Consider the following 20,789-nt stretch of genomic DNA (forward strand, 5'->3'; position numbering starts at 1 on the left):
GCAAGCAGCGTCTCAGTCAGATCACTTTCGTTTGCTCCAAAGTCAAATCTTAAGAAATGGTAAAAGTACTTCTTGTGGTACTTCTCTGGTGCGTATCACACACTCCTACACCCAGAAGACTGGGCTCCATCTTCCTGTCCTTTCCCTCATTCCACCATTTACTCCTCCAGGTCACAAAAGTAGGTTTGTAATTTGCTGCATTTTTTATTCTGTCGGGTTAAACAAAAACTTTGTTTCGCATTTAATTGGAAAGCATTAAATCTTTTCTGTCTTTATTATTATTGGATTAAATCATGTGGGTTTTCTTGCCACCACTAATCTTTACCTCTTATAGACACAGAAAAAGTGGCTGTGCACTTGATGCACGATGCTAGAGAAGAGATCGCCAGCATACTAAGAGGAGAGCAGCAGGACTTTTTTGTTTTTCTGTCTTATCTCAGCGGGAAACGTTGATAGCTTTGTTAAATCCTTTAAGGGTAGGATTTGGATTCTTTTACTTTGGCGTCTCTTTGGAGATAATATCAAAACACTGGCAGACAGCAGAGCACATTGTGATGCACCGACTGATAGCAACACATGGACTGCACCCTTATGAAGAGGATTGTCTAATTCTCCTTCATGCTATCAGACGGATTGGAATCATGTTATAATGGTGGACAAATATTGTAAATGGGGCCGAATTAGCAGAGGGACTGAGGGTTTAATGCCTCTGGGCCGCATTCAGGCGTTGTGTTTCTGGGTTGTGCGTCCGTCCGTGTCTCACTGTCGGTAATGTGATGTCTCTGGAATACCGTCAAGGAACTTACTCACAGTAGAAGGGAAGACCGCTGGAGTGCTGGGATGTCTGCAGCTCTGTTCTCAGGTGCAGCCATGTTCTGTGAGACGCACACACACACACACACACACACACACACACACACGCGCGCGCGCACATACACACACACACACACACACACACACACACACTGCAAAGGTCTCACAGCATGCAGGACATAGAGTGAGTGTGTGGAAATACTTCAGCACCTTGAGATTCCCTGTCTTGAGGCTGAGGCAGGCTTCCACGCGCAAGTGTAGCTGTTAGCCTTTAATGTTCCAGAGGAGGTTTGAGTTCATCCTCCCACTTTGTTGCTGCACGAGCAAAGAAGGTCTTTCAGTTTTAATTCAAAGGCTTCCTGGTATCTGATATCATCTCTGATGAGGTGGTTAGTTTCTATGATTTATTGAAATGAAAATTAAACTCTCGGTAAAAGAGTCATAAAGGATGTGACTGCCGAATGAAGGAGAAAATGAGGATTGTTGAGTACACGGCCTCGAGGAAGTTAAAAACACACATTCACACATGGAGAGCATGAAGTGAGGTCGCAATCCTGCTGTGGCCTCCTTGAGCAGAGCTGCTCTTGCTGTTGGTGAAGATGTTTTTTGGCCTTATTTTTGTGAAAACCCTGAACAAAAATTATTCTGAATCATCCATAATCAGCTGCTGTTTTTACAGATACTCACGTCCAGGCTGGATGACTGCAATTCCCTCCTACCAGGCTGGACTAATAAGTCCCTAAAGACCCTCCAGCTGGTCCAGAACGCTGCTGCCGTGTGTAGAACTGGTAGCAGAGACCAGGTCTCTCCTGGACTGCTTCTCTGCATGGCTCCCTGTCAAATTCAGAACAGAATTTAAAATTCTTCTTCTACCATCAAAGTCCTCAACAGTCAGGCACCTTAGGCTGGCCCTTAGATCTGCTGCTATAGACTCAGACTGCTGGGATCTCCCATGATGCACTGGGCTTCTCTCTCCTCCTCCTGTCCTCATACGTGTTACTAACTCCTCTTCTTCTCCCCTCATCCCAGATCCTGGTGCTGCTGGAGGAGGCTCCAGACCTGAAGAGGCTCCAGCTGCCACCCGTAGCTCCACCTGCTCACGTCCCCGTCTGTCCATCAGTCTCTCCTCCTTTCTCTCTCTCTTTGTCTCTGTCCCTCTCTTTCCTTTTGTCTCTCTGTCTTCCTCCATTCTCTGTCTTTGTCTCTGTCCCTCTCTTTCCTTCTCTCTCTGTCTTCCTCCATTCTCTGTCGTTGTCTCTGTCCCTCTCTTTCCTTCTGTCTCTCTGTCTTCCTCCATTCTCTGTCTTTATCTCTGTCCATCACTCTCCTCCTTTCTCTCTCTCTCTCTCTCTCTTTCCTTCTGTCTCTCTGTCTTCCTCCATTCTCTGTCTTTGTCTCTGTCCCTCTCTTTCCTTCTGTCTCTCTGTCTTCCTCCATTCTCTGTCTTTATCTCTGTCCATCACTCTCCTCCTTTCTCTCTCTCTCTCTCTCTCTCTCTCTCTTTCCTTCTGTCTCTCTGTCTTCCTCCATTCTCTGTCTTTGTCTCTGTCCCTCTCTTTCCTTCTGTCTCTCTGTCTTCCTCCATTCTCTGTCTTTATCTCTGTCCATCACTCTCCTCCTTTCTCTCTCTCTCTCTCTCTTTCCTTCTGTCTCTCTGTCCTCCTCCATTCTCTCTTTGTCTCTGTCCCTCTCTTTCCTTCTGTCTCTCTGTCTTCCTCCATTCTCTGTCTTTGTCTCTGTCCATCACTCTCCTCCTTTCTCTCTCTCTTTATCTCTGTCTCTCTTTCCTTCTCTCTCTCGGTCTTCCTCCATTCTCTGTCTTTGTCTCTGTCCATCAGTCTCTCCTCCTTTCTCTCCCTCTTCATCTCTGTCCCTCTCTTTCCTTCTGTCCCTGTGTCTTCCTCCATTCTCTGTCTTTGTCTCTGTCCATCAGTCTCTCCTCCTTTCTCTCCCTCTTCATCTCTGTCCCTCTCTTTCCTTCTGTCTCTCTATCCTCCTCCATTCTCTGTCTTTGTCTCTGTCCTGCTCTCCTGCTCTCTCTCCGTCCCCACTGATCCTGGATCTGCTCCACCTTCCTGCTGGTAAAGGAAGGTTCTGGTGGCTGCTGTTGCAGGATGTGCTGCTGATGGAGAATTGTTGGGTGGAGGTTCATTGAAGGAGGGAGGTGCTGGACCTGCTCTACTTGGACAGAGTCAGGACAGGACTTTGGTTGGGGTTTGGTGACACACTAATAAACCTGACTTGGCAGTGAGTTGATGTTGAAAAACCTTTTCTGGCAGTTCAGCAGGTTCTTTTTGTCAGTGTTTTCCAGTGTATGAACATTTCATCTTAAATCCTAAAATTCTCGGTGTTAAGTCACACTGAACGTGAAGCGTCTCGTGTCTGTTGATGTGTGAAAACACACGCGCACACACACACACACACACACACACACACACACCGTCACAGCTGGTGCAGCGCCGTCGTGTCTCCCTCCTCACACCCGTCTACTCGATGCTCTCCTTGCAGTCGACGAACTTCTCATCTGCTGAGACGTTTGACTGGACAAAGAGTTTGACCTGCTGATGCTGTTCCGTAGAAAGTCAGGGATCGCCGAAGTCTGTTTTGTCCTGTGGGAGCATAAAAAATTCATCCAGAGATCGAGAGCTGTTTCAGCGGAGTGTTTGAGAGGGTCAGACTCAGGCAACACACCTTCCTGGCTGAGCTTCTGATGCCAGCGTGAGCTCATCTCTCAGAGAATCAGGCCTTGGAATGAAAAACCCGGTGTTTATGATTTCCTACACTTGTAAATCCCTCGTTGAAGGACGCAGAAGGAGGGAACAGGAACTGTTTACATTCTACATGACCCTGTTTCTTCTGTAATGAATCAAAATGAACACCTGATGCCACCGATTGTAATGTGCAATAAAAGCGGCGCGAGCCCTGTGCTGACGCCTCTGCTGGTGCGGCCTTGGTTTGGACAGATCTGCTCCATGGGTCTGGACACAAGCAGAGTCCAGGAGAGTCCAGTCAGTCAGTGGGAGCCGCTTTTTTGTCCCTGCTCAGGTCTCGTGCAACATGTGTGTTTTGAGGGCTGTTACAAGTTGTGTGATGGCATTCCTGCATCTTGATTTCTACGTCTCAATCTGACAGGTTGTTTTTTTCCGCCGGAGATGGAAAACCTGACTGCAGCTCGTTTGAGAGGACGACATTGCTGGGGGACAGACGGAGCCGAGCGGCGGCGGCAGATGTTGGCCGGTGACGGAGACACAGCTGTCACAGTCTGTCGAAACTCAGCAACCAAGTATGATGAACGATTATCGTTATGTTCTCGCATCAAACGCAATGACATGATTGTGTTGCTTCATTTGAATCCAGATGTGATTTGTTTTTCCAACATCAATACGAATATTTCCTCATTCGCGCTTTGACAAATACATGAAGAGAGGACGCGGCGTTCCACCAACTGATTCGTCGTACGCCTCAGACTGAGATAATTATTATCATTATTAGATTTGCATCTTATTTCATATCCAAATCGGCAAGAACCTAAAGTGTTTGGCATTTTAGATTATAACAGCAGATCAGATATTTTTAAAGGAATCAGATGCAAAACTGGATTTTCTAATTGACGCTTTGGTTTCCAGCTGAGCATCCAGTCACATGATCAGAAAGGGTTCGGGTTGTTCAGGAAGTGACGTCATTCCGACGGTGCAGTCGCAGCTCTTTCCACAACGACACTTCATTAAGGAGAGTTGTGATTGTGAGCAGTTGAACAACAAACCAGAGTGTTCTCAGCCCGGCACGCCCCTGAGCTCAGGGAAGACGGTCGCCATCACGGCACAGATCTCCACCTCCAACGTGATTGGCCACTCTAGCGTGATGTCATGTTGCACTTCCAGGACTGCTGACCACCGCCACCAGAGCTGAGTTCCCTGATCCAGTCCCCCACTGCACCTGAGCTGGTCTGGATCCAGTTTCCTGAACTGCAGCAGCTTAGCTGGTGGTAGGTGGCAGCAGGGTATGGTAATGGAGAGCCGGCCAGGATCGGGGGAGCAGTGACCCACCTGCCTGTAAAGCCTGGATCGATGGGGCTGTGATCCTCAGCAGCTCTGGTCAGATTCATGCTCCCTGGATCGATGCAGCTGCTTCTCAGACATTAAGCTCACTGTATTGATTTGAATGGCTGAATCATTACACCACTAAAAGGCGCCAACTAGGATAAAACGCTGCTTTGCTGAGAGACGAGCCCGTGGTTTAACCTTTCAGTGAGTAATTTTTGAGCAGCCTGACGAAGACATCATGGTTGTCAGTGTACATTTTATCCAGTGCAGAAACAACAACGTGACCAGGTTTAGGACCCCAGCGGCTTTCTTTGCTCCTCCTTGTTTTTGGTCTGATTCACTGCTCTCTGGGTGTCATCCCAAAGCAGGAAGACATGCGGCGACCCGGTCAGACAAGGCTTTAATTCGTCTCCATTCCCCTCCACTTTGCCGTGGTGCCAGACCCATTAAATCCCATTTTGAGAGGAAAGTACTTTTTTTTACCAGCACCTACTTCAAAGGGAGAAGGACCTTTATGTTTGACCCAGTTTGTTGCAGTCATTCGCCTCCTGCAAACATCCACCATCCAGCTTCAGTTGAGCTTTGTAATGGAGAGCTTTTGACCTCAGGCAGTAGTTGGTGTGGAAAACTATATTTCTCCATCAAAAATGATTATGTCTGACACTTGATTACATATAAAACAGGTTTCTTTCAGTCTGAGTATTTGCGAGGAAACTATTCTCCCATCTAAACTTTGTTGCCCTTTAGCTACTGCACATTTTATGAACACAGCCTTTTGAAATAAGCTGTCTTTTCAACTGCGCTACACTTATCTGTCACTAAAACTCAGCAATATACAAGCACAGCAGTGAGTTGTTCACACTTGACTTTTGGTGGGTTGCTCTTCTGGGATGGAAATGCAGTGTTGTCAGAAATATTATGAATTTCTCAAGGCAAGAATAAAGAAAAGCAGCAAGCGAGGGAAGGCGAGAGAATGACAGGCTTATGTGTATTTTGAGGCTGTCACGACGATGACGACGATGATGATGTGTGTGAGACATTATCAGCCCTCCAAATTAAAAATCCATACAAGTCAGGGAGAAGCTGTGTATTTTCTCCTCTAACCTTCACACTGAGTTTGTGGTTCAGTTCATGAATATAAAACGGCTCATTTTTGGTGTAGCTCTTTCTCCTAAATGGCCCTCAAATCCGTGAACAACACTCCACTTTTCTCCCGAGTGAATAAGAAATCTATTTCTCACCCCTCTCTCTTTATCTGTGTTTCTGCCTCTTCTTCTCCCTCCCTCACATCTGATCTGTACTCTGTGTGTGTGTGTGTGTGTGTGTGTGTGTGTGTGTGTGTGTGTGTGTGTGTGTGTGTGTGTGTGTGTGTGTGCTACAGCCTCTCTCCCGCTGTGACAAAGTGGTGTGACAGGCTGTGTCACATGGTGGACAAGTGGTGGACGGGAGCTCGCCAGCACACGATAAAGCCTGTCAATCTCTGATAGCAGTCCACGCAAACAAGGTTTGAGTCCAGGCTAATTGCAGCAAAACCAGTTTTCCATTCAGCTCATTAAAACCTTCCAGTTTAACACACAAGAAGTCCAGTCGGTGGAACATCGTCAGACGTGGCAGATTTCAGCGCCACCTTTCATGATGTTTCAGCCGTGTTGGCGCCACATCATAACGACGCTCCGTATTTAAGCATTCAGACAACTTTCTGACCTTGAACGACCTCCAGCGCCAGTTTAAGTCGATCAGATCTTTGTTTCCAGCACAGGAAACTTTCTTCCTCTAGTTTTCTTGCTCACAAGGCAGATATTAATATTTCCATGAGGAGTGGATGAACCCCCCACACAGCAAAGTACGTTACCAAGTGTTTACACGACATTCGAAAAAAGTCTCTTTTTTTGTTAATTAAAAGTGGATGGTTGGAATGGACGCTAGCGAAGGTGCGGCGACTCCTCGATTGAGCTGCTGGCGTCACGAGCCTGGTGGTCTGGACATGTTCCACTGCGATTCTTAATCTGGATTAAATGAAATCTGTTGGCCAGCAGCTGTAAGGGGACAGACTGCCACCCAGAGGTTCGGAGGTGGATGTGCTCAGGAAGTTCTGCTTATTGTATTCATATTTGAAGGTCTGGGCTTGAGATTGTGATGCTGAGCTCAGAGTCCTGGTGCTGCTGTCAGAAGGCTCAGTCTTTCAGGGTCCTCAGCTATATGGTTAGCATCACCTGCAAATGTCCTTCAGCCTCGCTTCTCTCATTTAAATGATAATTCCAACCTGGCAAAAAGCTGCAGCCCCTGTGGAGGGGAAAGCAGCCTGGGAGTGGAGCCTCGGCATCCCGGGAAACATATGAGGAGGGAACTGATGGTTCACTATGAATAAATAAGAATGTCGATTTAGAATAATCTGAGGTGGGCTGAGCAGCTGCAGGCCAAGGAAGCGGCGAGCAACACCAGCCCTGGAGGATGATGCAGAGTAGACGGTGCTCAGAGGCTGAACGGAGGGCGCCGAGCCAACCAGCCGAGAGCTCGCTGACATCGACGCCATATCCAGCCTGAATCATTGGACTGTAGTTGAGAGAAGGAGAAAGACCTCCCGCTCACGCCCTGCTCCGCCACAAAGCCAGGACTCGAACCCGGGACATTCTCGCTGTGAGGTCATGTTGTGAAGCTGAGGGTGGGACCGAGCACCCACATTCAGCCTGAAGTTTGGAGAGGTGACCTGAAAAAGGTGCAAGTCAGGTCCAGTCAAAGAGGGAGTGTGAAGAAATGAATGCAGCTCCATCTCACTCCCAGGTAGGAGCAGGAGACGGAGGTCCAACCTGAAGGGTGCGGAACGAGAGCCGGCCCCCCGACTGCCTCCAGCATAAATAAAGGTTAGAGCTGCGAGCCTCCTCTCTCTCCTCTCCTTCTTTGCCCATTTCTCTCTTTTATCTCTTTTATACCTTCCTCCTCCTGTGCTCAAAGGCAGCGGTACGTCCATTAACATTTAACAATACTCGGTTAATGATGTCGGGCTGCTGTAAATTTTGTCTTCAGCTTGTTTCATGGGCATATAATCTAGCAAGTAATCTACAATACAAGAGACAGAAGGCAGCAGACGCACATGGAAAGCCCACACAGTTGTGACAAGAGTCTTGTTAAGCAGACTTGTAAAATTAACTGTGAACCTCTGTCCTGCTCTCCAACTGCTTCCACTCGGTGACTCCTCTCAGCCGAAGAAATAAGGAGGATGGAAAGTGAGAACACAGTTTACGCCGACACTCTTAATTCATCAGGCCTGTGAACGCACTGCCGACGCCGGCCACCGCGTTAGAGGCTTCAGCGTAATTGGGACAAATAAACTAATCTCGACTGTTGAGCCACATGGACACCACCGGGCATCGTGACGAGTGTGGGCTCCTTGCTGACTGACACCATTTCATATTCATAGAAGAAAACAGGCCACAGAAGAGGGTGGCTGGGAGACAATAAGAAGCATGAGAAAGACAGAAGGAAAGTGGGAGACGAATGCGAGAGGGAGGCAAGAAAACTGAGAAACCACAGATCTGTAAAGGCAAACTAATATAAAAGAGTGGTTTCATCTTCTGGGTCTTCCAACTGCATTTGCAAGAAAGTGTTTGTGAATGTTATCAGTCCATGAATGGGCCTTTATCGTCCTGCTATCACTGTCAGGAGAAAGCTGCGACGGTGCCAATGGACCGAAGGCTCATATCGTTATTATCATCACTGATAAACGCCTGCTACATCCACACCACCTGCTGCAGCCCTACATCAGCGCGGGTTGATACGAGCAGGAAAGACAGGACGCATTCCAATCCGGTTGTGCGTAAGGGTGCCCTGCACGTGCGGATCCCATGCCAAAGGGCCTCGACAAGTAATGTAAGGCTGCCAGGAGAGGAGGAGCAGGTGGAGCAGAGCCGCACCACCTCCAGGCTACGCTGCTGACCTCTGCTGATTACAGCTGTTTAATGGTAGCATCCACAACTGCTGCCATTTGTGGCAGCACAGCACCAATAAGAGACCCGTCTACCAGCAAGTGGGCTCCAACACCCCCCCCCACACACACACACACACACACACACACACACACATCCCTTCAGCACCCCTCTTGGGCTTTTCCCTCTCATGCAGAGATAATCTCAGATCTTATAAAGTGAGAGAAATAATGCGCCCACTGTCAGGAGAGAAAACTCTGCAAAAGGGTGAAAATTACTTGGTCCTACCCAATTCCACAGATTTGGTTTGGACCGGGACGACTGTGAATATCGTGAGCGGGTGATTACTGCCACTTTGTCAGTGTTCTTGTTGAGGGAGAAGAGAAGAGGGAAATTTGTCACGTTTCTTCTGGCAAGAATTCAGCTGTGATGCCCTTGGGGGAGTCTAGACTCTAAACTCATGCGTTGGACTCTGAGAAACAAAGATTTCAGACGTACTTTTCAGTTTCCAGTGGCGGAAAATTTTGGCGCCATGTGTTGTGGCGAGTGTTCCCCTTCACACCCCCTTAAAACAGGCTGCCACATTTCCACGAGCTGTGGCTGCGGTGTGTTTATGGAAGTCAAACTCTCCAAACCCACAGAAACCACACGGTACCAGTGGTGCTGGTGAAACACACACAGTCCTCCTCACAGACCCACAACATGCATGCACAACAGTCTACGCAGGACTGCACACACAAGGTTGTGTGAAATCAAAATCCAGCAGCTGAACCTTTGCAGGTGAGGCTGCGACGGCCGTCCCCTCAGAACATTTCAGCTCCGCCCCTCTGACGAATGTCGCCAGCTGGTTTATGTATTGGAGCCGTCACTGCTTGAACACGAACACAGAGAAAATAAAAGCCCTCCTTCCTCCTGGAGCGGACGGATGAAAGCTGGTCAGTCGGGGTGAGGGTGACGTTGAGTCCAAGAAAAAATCCTTCAATTCACATCAAATGTAACGTCAAAATCACCTGATCAACGAACCGATCCAGTTTTAAACAGGGGAGTTTCTGTGTCACCAAACTTGATCCGTTGAAGTGATGATGATGATGATCATCATCATCATCATCATCCTCCCGTTGTGTTGCAGGGTGACTGGCGTCGAGTCTACCACTGCATCCGTCTCTCCCAGGCTCATTTTCTCTCCCGCTGCGGTGTGTCATCACTTCTCTGGAGTGTTTTTGATTAAGTAGGGAAATGTTTAATCCCAGGGGCTTAAAATGAGCAAGTCGAAGCATCAGCTATTTGTTCTTTACCAGTCAGCCCCCCCCCCCCCCCCCGCCCAACGACTGCTCACCAGACACACTGTGGACTGATAGTGCCTGAGAACCACTGCTGTCTCCTGTGTTCATGTGATGTTGAACATCTGGTGGATAAGGAGACGTCAGTGGACCCCCAAAGAGGGAAAGAGCTGATGAATGTCTGGGATTTACATTTTTTGGTTTTAAATTTTTCATTGATGACATCACCAGAACCTCTTGACTGTTGCTGGAACGTGTTGCTGTGACCCAGGAACCCTGCAGACCAAACTTGTTCTCCTCAGTTGGAATGAAGCTTCATAAATATGTTGTCATGCTGTGGTTCTGTTCGCGGGTCGTCCGTCCGTCTGCACGTCCCGTCTTAGTCCACATTCTCTGGAGGGGAGTCCTGCTACTTCAGCTCAAACGTCCGCTGGGACTCGGGATGAAGCGGACAGACTTTGGTGGTCAAAGTGTCCCATGAGATGGGAGTCTGTGCTGGCTGATCCTCTCCTACCCATCAGCCCGGGCCGCTACTTCGGGGAAACTGAGTCGAGCAAAAAGTGCTTCTTAATTTTATTTTGAGAGTTTTAATTGTAATGGAAGGAAGTGTTGTGCTCGTCCCTGATCGAATCGCTGCCATGATCATAATGGCAGTGTTTTCACTCTAATGAAATATTAAACCCCGACAGCACACAAACCTTCCCTCACTCGCCACAAACCCTGGAACACGCGACTCCAACAACACAAGTATTAGTTTAGTGTATTCGTTTATTGTGTCGTGGACAATCTCCGTTAATTTATAACAGGAACAGCAAATAGAGCAGCCTCAGCCTGCGTGGCTAATTTCCCTGACAAGCTTGACAATAGGCGCCCTGAAATTACATTATATCACAATGCATTATTTAAAAGAACAAAAGAGAAAACTAGAAGACAGAAATGACAAGATAAGAACAGAATACACTTCCAGCAGGCGAGCAAGATGGCAGTCGTGCTGCAGGAATCGACCGAAGTGCGTTGTTCTTCGTCGTTTTTACTTGAAACCCATTTAGATTCGTACTTGATGAATGCAGGACTATTTGTTTGCAGGTTCTGTCATTTTTATCTTCTTCTTCTTCTTCTATGTTGCTTTCTCTCCTGATTTCCTCTTGCTCTCTTTTTTTGAATGCTGATTTCTTGTGTTTTCATCATTATTTTTGACATATTTTGAATGTGTGTCTGTGTGTGTGTGTGGGGGGGGGGGGTTACCTGTGTTTCTAGGGGAGCAATAAAACTGATATTACTTTTTGAAGTTTCACAGGCACTAGAAACACCTCCTCCTTTTATTTTGAAAGGCCCTTTGTGGCTCTGTGTTCTGAGTTCGGCCCTCTAGACTGGGGGCCCCAGGCAGCCGTCTTCCTGTTTCACCCCTGAAGGAATGAGAGCATTTCTGCATTCCATCCTGCTCTCCACACGATGTGTCCTGGCACCACGTCTCGGCTGCTTCAATGAGCCGACATCTTGTCATCTGATTTTCCAAATTTCCTCACCTCCCATCCAGTAAATTTGGGGAGTGAGAAACTATTTCTGTCTGCGCTTCAGGGTCTTTAATAGCAGCTGATATGTGCTGTCTCGTCAGCCTTTTGTCAGACCATTGTTTTCTTTGTTGCTTCCAGTAATCCACATCAAAAAAGAAAGCCCTCCGAGCATCGTGTCATTGCTCCTCTCGTCACATGCTGCTTCAGAATCTGTTTTATTTTCATTTGTACCTTCCATCGCTTTGCAGAATTGGACACTTCAATCCATTAAAGCTGTTTACAAGTATAAAGTTTTGTTTTAGTCAAAGTGGTGACATAAATTGAACATATTTGTCTCCTTCAAACAAGCAAGGGTGACAACAATTGTCAAAAGAATCATTGTGAAAAAGATGTTCTCAACATACCAATCAGTGCTCTTTAGCTACTCCTCATGGGGGGGCAGTGCTTTACGGGGCTGCTGCAAACGCACCATCAATCTGTTTCCATTCAATTGTCAAATGAATTTTAGGTGAAAATGAAAAATGCACACTGGGAGCAAGTAAAATCAGCTGAATGATGTCACCAGTGGGGGGCGGTGTAGGCAACGATAGCTGCGGCTTCAACAGAGTTGAAGAAGAGCAGTCTGTCGCAGTCAGAATGACCTTCAGCGGGATGCGTTGACGTCATTCTTCAGTTCAGGAAACTGCTGGTCAGTAGCCATGTTTGTTGGAAGCGGTTTTCATGGAGTCACATGTCTGAACAGCGGTTCACGCCGCCGTTGTCGTCCCAGTTACACCCAAACCTTTTCGTACCTCTGGAGAAGAGGCAACATGTCCAAAACTATCTGGAACCAAAGAACTGGAACAGCTCGTCCATCTTAGGGTGATTCCTCCAGACCTCTCGCCATTTTCCCCTGGAGGAGACCAGAACAACGGGCCGACCTGTCCTGTTTCAGGGGCTTTCTTCTTCTACGCTGCCTACACCGCCATCTTCTGACAGACATACACACTACATAACCTGGAGTATTCGCTTCACACCACTTGATGGAAACGGCTGTTTGTCGTATTTAATCTTCCTCTAGATTTTCTAAAAATCCCTTGACGTTCTAGAAGCAAAACTAATCACACGGCTTAAGATCTGCTGCTTCAAAGCTGAGTTAACAAAAACGGGTTTCCCTCTTCCTCGCTGACTTGCACTTTTTGAAAAATGCAGAATGCACCTCAAGTGAGCATTGTAATGTTTTTGTGAAATGAGGGGAGTTTCCATGTACCTTTTCTAATCTGTGCTCCAGAGAGAAAACCTCTCCCACCTGAATAGTTAAGTTCCATAGGTGCGTAGGTGGAGGAGATGCATGGTACACCTGTTGTGCAAAACTTTGTCTATTTGTTAAATAACGGGGGGGGGGGGGGGTGTGAGATGCTTCAAAATGTGCCTCAAAACACGTTGATGGAAAGCTGAATCACGTTTGGGGAGGAGGAGAACGGCGGGGGAGCCCTGACTCAGCGGCTGGCGTGGCTTCGTGCACATCAGCTCTGCTTATCGGTTTGGAATGAACGTGTGTTTCTGCTTTATTTCTCCCACATCCGTGGTGTGTGCGCCCGTGCACGGCTGCTGCCTTGTCCTTTTACTGCTGACACATAGTTCAACGGTGTCCAATTCTCCGTCCTGCTGGTAAAGGGTGGCTGTTCCACCGTTCCTCGCTGGAATCTTTGCCTCCCTTTTATTCTGCATCACTCCCCTCACCTCCTCCCCTCTGTGTTTCTCTCCAGATGGCTTGTGACAGCTGTAAAACCTTGTATCAAGGCTTTGACCTATGCTGTGCTACACTTCTCCCTCCCCTCCCCAATTCTGCTCTTCAACTTGCTGCTGAGGTGCCCCCCCACATGCGCATGCGCACACACACACACGAGCACACACACGCACACGAGCTCGGGCGGCCCGTTCCACCACACCAGCGTAGCTATCTGCTGCTGATGCCGTGGAGCTGATAACAGTCTCTTTTATCTGTCGCTTAGCAGCACAAAGGGACCCGGGCATTGATCAAATGCCAGTAGACTGATGGCTGCTCAACAGGCTGCTATTTACAGGCGTGACACTGCCGAGGGGACGGAGGGAGGTAGGGAGTAGGAGGATTCATCTGTAGCTGGAAACACAAGGCTTAAACTGACAGCCTGATTCTATGGTAATAGAAGGAAAATGGCACCAAAAGAATCCCGCTGGTTTGGCGGGTTCTGGGTAATGTGTGCTGAGGGTGACGGGAGATGGGCTGGCTGGAGCCGCTGCCAGCAGCAAGTTGCTCCCCACCAGGAATGTGGCGTCAGGTCAACTGGAGCACACAGGCCAATAACACAGATGGTTCACCTAAAACCCTGACAGGTAGCTTGGTCACACGCGTACGATTTGGCCGTCTGATCGATACGTACTGCATCATTGATGGAATCGACTCGATTTTAACCGGAATTTTTCCAACACATTAATTTAGTATATTGAGGAGAAACTCCACACTTTCGAGCCACGTGGCTGCAGGAGACAAATTCAGACATCCATCAGGTGGAAAAACAGAGTTTTAACATGCAGAAATCACAAAAAGGAGTAATTATCATTTGAGTTCTCAAATTGCACATTTCCTCTGAATCATAGCACAGGTTGTCCAAATCCAACTCCTCCTGAATCCAACAGTTTCAAGAATGTGATGTTTTGCCTCTAGTAGGCGGTGACAAATGTGTTGTTGTGTCATTTTGTCATTAATACACTTCCTGTCATCACAAAAACTAGACACTAAATGACCCGAGAGCTTCAAGTAAGAGTTGATTATGAAAAAAGATTTACCAGTGAACTCGTCGCAGGAAATGGCGAGCAGGTTAGCCTCGCGCTCGAGGATTGGAACGATTTGTGCTCGGCTCAGCTTGTGCTTCAACGCTTCAGATAAGGAAATGGTCAAGTTCTACCATGGATGTTGATGTGGTCATGAATTCTCTTACAGTAAGTGAAGGTTAGTTGTCATCCCAGCGTGTTGTCGACGTCAGACCAGGCACGCCGTTCCAGCCCCCCGCCCCACATCAGCCAGCCACCTCCAGCTACGATGCCAACTAGTGCACGTTTTGGTTGAGGATTAATCTTTTAGGTTGGCAAGGAACTAATTTGTAACCAGCTTATAAAAAGCAGGGCTTAGACGTGACATCCTGCACCTTTTTCTCCAAAACGTCCTCAGTGCTTCTCACTTTTCAAGATTCGTCTGTCAGCCGGCGGAGACGCGCGACATCACCGCACCGCAGCTGTGCACCGAGAGCGCTGGCCTATTTGGCTCCGAATTTCTTTGAAAGGGATCGTAAGAGCACTCATTAGGATGGTGTTTTAGAGGAATGTTGTTATTAATAATTGACCTGAAGAAGCACTGCTGATTGTGCTCATTTTGAGAAATCTGCAAATGGCTCTGAAAACACACATCGGGTAAGAAGTCAAAGTCAGTTTCAGCCCGGCGCCCTGCTGTCGTTCCTCTGTCGCTTCTTCTGCAGGCACGTTTGAAGGCTGTGATTTGAACTGATGGCAACCAACAACAGTGTTTCATGAGATTAGCAAGTGTTAGGAGCTGGAAAAGCATGTTTGCTCCATGCAGCACCTCCTCAATCATTTGCACTGCATGGGGCAAACAGTTTTTCAATAACTGATTGATGTTTGTACATCCAGCAACATGGAAATCATGAAATTTTCCATTTCACCTCCGATCCAGTTTATGATATTCATCATTTCATCAGAGGGTTGCGGGAGTCCTCCAAAAAAGAAATATCATTTCTCTACTATCAGACCTGAGTGTGAGATTTCAATGAGGCCTTTCACAGCTCCAGCTATGGAGGGTTGCCTGTGCAGCCGTGCGTGCTCTGTTCACGATGTCAGAACCTTGTAGGAGCCGATGTCACATTACAATGGCACATTATAGTTTCCTTTGGGATTTACACAGAAGTGTGAAGTTCTGTGAAACTACACGCCACTTCGGAGAACAATGCGGCAATGTGGGAGATCCCTGCAGCTAAGAATAGAGACACATAATGACATTTTAATTTTGTGCTGCTAACAAACCTGCTTCCCTTCCCCTCAATCTTGTCTGAACTGCCAAACCCTCCACATTGTTGTGTTCAGAATTAAACAGAGGGTGTCAAACCAGTACAACTGACAGTGGCATGAGTCCCCGATATGAGTGACAAGAGCCACCGTTGGGCGATGCTGAAGAAAGCTATTCTTTTATGAGAAAATCTCTGGTCTCTACTTGGGTTTTTGGTGTAACTTCCGATGAATGAGGCAGGCTGCTCCTTGCCAAGCCTCCGACAGCCTGGAGTGATCAACAGGATGCTGCCGACAACCAACATAACCTGGAATTAGCGCAAGTGAAGGAGCTCGGAGAACTCAGGGTCTTGATTTAGGGGGCTATGAAGCCAGAGACAGACCAGAGGATCAGAGCAGAGGCAGCGGATTTGTGTTCACTGCAACGCCCGGATGAAAAGAGCGCTGAGCCGGAGGGCCGACCTCCGCTTAGACCACCCTCCAACTCATCAAATATGGATTATGACTGAAAACAGGAGATTGCGGATGGAAGCGGCTAACTGGTGTCTCCTTTGGGGGTAAGGGTAGAAGTTGAGTCCTAGCCTCTATGGCGGGAGGAGTGTCCTCAAGCAGCTCATTCACGCTGGAGGAGGAGCCTGGGATGAGCTTAACCAATCCCATCAGAATGAAAAATACACGTGACGAGAGACATGCAGCAACATGACATGATTCTGTTCATGAAAAGAGCTTCATGGCTCTGAAGGGAAATTTATGATACAAGAAAAACATCTGTGCACCAACGTTTACGGGCAAAGATGGAGGATGGCAGCTGGATGTGTGTCAGACAGGGAGAGTCTCCTATTGTCTCGAATCAGCTCTTGCTTTTACAAGTTCATCATCTTCATCATCATCATCACCGTCGTCATCTCGTCTGAGTTTATTGAAGCTGCAGCAGCATATATGAGCGGAAACGCACGTGTCACAACAGCGATAACTTCATTAATTACCTGCAATTATAAATTATCTCCAGCATGGAGGACAGGCTCTGACTGCGAGTGACCTTGCGTAGCGTTCATCACCTCAGACAGGTGAGCTGTCACACGCAGCTGCAGTTCAATCACCTGCTACACAGCGGCTGTCCTCGGGCTGAGGTCTCAGCTCCATCACAGCTGTCGGCAGCTTTTGATCTTCCTCTTAGTTCAAGTTTGATCCATCAAGAAATGTTTTATTCCATCGTGTCACGGTTTTAATTGGAGTTTTTCCTTTTTGTTTTTTTTTTTTTACCTTGCGTGACCTCATCAAGTTCAGTGGCAGTCAGTCTGATTCGTCCCCCTCGGCATCGCCGCTCCTCTCAAGTCCTCCACACAGGGCGGCACTGCCAATGCCAGCACTGCTCTCAACAGCCCCTTCATGAGTCATAGTTCACGAGTCCTCCTACTCAAATGACTTGGTCCGAACCTTGCGGTTCTACCAGCGTGGTGATGCCTCAGCGCTCCAGGTCCGGTTCAGGCACCAAAGCCTGCAGAGTTTGAGGAGAGACCCTCACAGGAGTGCTGTCCTTCTCTCTCCTGGCCACAAGAGTGCGACTCCTCTTGTTTCAAATTATGTTTGTCCCAGCGAAGACCCCCCCCCCCACCCCCCCCCGCCCATCACGATTTGAGACACTAAACTAATATTTTGATGCACTGCGATACGTGACACTACTTTACTGAAAACTCCAAACTGGAGCTGAAAATGCAACTTGCTGTGAACCTCCTGGTTGTTCCAATTACATGTTCATGTTGAGTCAATGACAAAAAAACAGACAAAGCCAGTCGAAACAATTTAATTCAAAAGTTCTGTTCCAATCTAAAAGCTTATTTGCCTGGCAGCTCCACGGAAAATGTAACTGCATGGATCGGCCATCTTGATGTGCTGGAATGATGGCGCCATGAGGACAAGAGTGTGATACACTGCTGCTCCTCTTGTATTGCACAGCTTTAGTTTGAACAAAGTTAATGAGGAAATTCAGAGCTTTGATGCATTCCCCCATTGAACATTCCCCCCAACAACTTTATGGTCTCAGTTCTGAGTTCCAAGTCTTAGATCCAACAATCCAAAAAGCTGAGGCGGAGGTTCCAAACCGTGAGCCCACAAACGGAGAGACGGAGGAGGTCACGGTCGGTGACTGGAAGGAGCGCCCCTGCCGAGGGCTCCAGAAAATGAAGCGTTGTCTTCTGATGCGGCGTCCACCTGTGTGACCAACATGCCTCCGTACTCACTCACTCACGGGCTATACGGTCTAAGTGTGCCCACATTTCGATTCTGTCACCGTGTGTAGCACTTAGCGTCCACGGTGTCACTGCGGCGCTTCACCCAGACATCACTTGTCAATCAAACAGTGGCAGCTGCCGTGGCCGCTATGTCCTTGGACCGCTGGCTGACGGAGTAATGGCTTTCTCTCCTGGAGTGCCCTTGTGTAGCAGGAGAGATGTTTTTCTTCACTGTCAGGAGAAGAAGAAGAAGCTGTAACAGCTCACCTTAGCAGGCTGCTGTCATCACACACAGCAGTGAAGCCATGCGGTTTGTTGGCTAAATGGACCTCAAAACAATTCTCCTTCATGAGATTTGAGTTCATTGTAAATTTGTAAAAGTTGAAATTTGGAAGACAGAAAAACAACATTCAAAAAACTTAATTATGTTGCTTTTTCTGATCATTTCAGCATCATTTGATGGCCCGGGTTTACTGGCTGATGTCACACACCTGCAATCAGAACTGCCTTTCCTTCAAAAAAGGTGCTTAATCTGCCATGAATACGACTTCGCTTGGATTGATTCCAACAGATTATCTTCCAGCTCAACTACCCGACCTATGACCTTGGTGGTGACAATGTGTCATACTTTTAAACATTTTTTCTAGAATAATCATTTTACAGCTCGTGATAGTTCTTTTCTGTGCTTACAGACAGGCAGCTTCTTGTCCAGCACTCATCCGGGACGGCGGCGTAATCCACACGTGTATGCATGCATACACGCATAACGTGCGTTATCTTCTCTGACAGGGCGCCGATAGAAACCGGGGTCAGGAGGTGGAGGAAAGCTTAAGAAGCTTCAGATTGATCTGCTATTGTCTCAATCCTTTCATCCCGAATCCTCTTTTAAATGTATATCCATCCGTCTTCTCATTTTTATTTTTTCTCCCCTCTTTAAGTTTTCTTTCCCCCTCAGAAGTGACAATGGTCCTCATTTGTCTTGCCATCACTGACACCACTGTAAATCTCGGCTCTGAGAAGAGTGGGGAAAACGTGTCTGGGCTGATTTATGGAGCCTCCCTAACTATTGATACAAGTGCAAAATCCAATGTGAAAAGCAGCCTGGTGGCATTTATCAGAGCCGTGCAGTGGATACAGTCTGCATGTGTTTCCAAGTGAAAGAGAAATAGGCCATCTTTGCTGTTTGTCAAGCTGGGGCTGAGTCTCTCCTTCCTGATAGTTTGCAGGTTAATTCACCAAAGGTTGTTCCAGGTTGGGATGCTCTGACAGGAACAAACAGCCTCAGAATACAAATTTGAAGCGCAGAACATTTGTTGCAGATGTTTATTTGGAAAATAGACTCAAAGCTCAAGGATGTCATGCTTATGGTTCTAGTAGTCCAGTTTATGAACTTGAACCAGGCTGATTTCATGCGAAAGGTTTTAACCCCCCACCCCACAAAACAAATAGCCAGCGGAAACATGAGAGTTGGGAGGAGCAAGATGGCGTCAGCTTGTCTGTGTGGCTGCAGCGTGAGCGTCAGCTGGAGGCTCTGAGCTGCCAATCCTCACTGCCATGAGTTGGCTGGACAGAGTGAGGGGCTTGTGGGGAAGTTCTAACGGGTTTCTGTGGGAACTCCAGTTCGTCCGTGAAGTTGCTAGAAGCAGCAGTACACTGAATGAATACAGCTAGCATACAGCGTTAGCCTCTCTTCCTATAGACAGCCTCCTCCACTCGGCAGTGGGACACCTACTGGTAGCCTAACAATGTTACTGGTCTGGTTTGGTTTGTGCTGGTTTGAACCCCCACCTCTCTAAGAGTGTCCGACCTCAGAGCAGATGTTGGAAGGAGAGAACATTTGTTGCAGACGTGTATTTCAATACACACTTTCTCTTCTTATTTTCCATCTCAGCAGAACACAACAATACCAAATATTCAAATTCCACATTTAATGGCTGCCTCCCACTTACTCTTCTCCCTTTGGCATTTTGAAATGAAATATAAAAATAACACAAGAGATGTGTACCCACTAGCCTCCCTGAGTATTCAGCTATCATTGCTAATTCCAGAATATTGCTGCCACTTCAGCCTGCTGCTGCTCCCCTGCCACAAGTGGCTCTTCTGGGCTTTTTCATAGAAATTCAAGGAGGATATTCTGGCTTTTCGCTATCACACAGGTGCAGAGACAAAGAGCAATTATTCCAACCTTTTCACAAAAAGCCATGTTGAGTTGTGGGTTGTGGAAACACAGGCTGTGTAATTCTCTGCCCTCCCATAAAAAGAATGCATATCAAACCAAATCAGTGTTAGGAGTGGAGGCTCTGTGGATGCCTGGTTTCTGAGCACGACACTCCTCTACATCCTTTTTGTGGAGTTTAGTCAATGGAGTATAGACATAGAGCTATTGATAAAACTGGAGATCTTCAGATTTGGAGAAATTATGGAAATGAGATGAGGAGCATGAATGGACGCTAATTTAATCACACCATGAAAGACCTGTTTTATTTATTAAGGCTAATGCTACCTTTAGTCATCGTGTAGTTTATCCTTTTCTGAATTTCAAATGAATTTAAATGCTTGCAGTTTCACAAAAACCTTGAAATAAAGATCCTGATCCAATCAAAACCTGGAGCCCCCCGACATTTACATGAGAGACGGTAGATTGTCTTGTTGATGGTGACGAGCCTTCGTTTGGTCTGAGGGGGGCGCTGCAGGCCTGGCACCGGAGCCGGTCTCCTCCTGAGCCTCAGTGTCCACTCACTGATCTCAGTGCTGATGAGCTCACTCGGTCCGCAAAGACAAAAACAAGCTCACAGATCCGGATCCCTCCCCGACCCTGGCCCGCTCGCCCCTGGCCCGCTCGCCCCTCACCACGAGTGTCACTCCATTACAAGTCACACTTGCAGTCACTGAAGAATGCTTCTCACTAAGAGAGGGTGTAAAAGCTGTCACCATGGTTACGCCAAGT

The sequence above is a fragment of the Aulostomus chinensis genome, chromosome 2 (genome assembly GCF_037954235.1).
Source record: "Aulostomus chinensis isolate RoL2024-O1b breed Wild chromosome 2, RoL_Achi_v1.0, whole genome shotgun sequence".
NCBI lineage: Eukaryota > Metazoa > Chordata > Actinopteri > Syngnathiformes > Aulostomidae > Aulostomus > Aulostomus chinensis.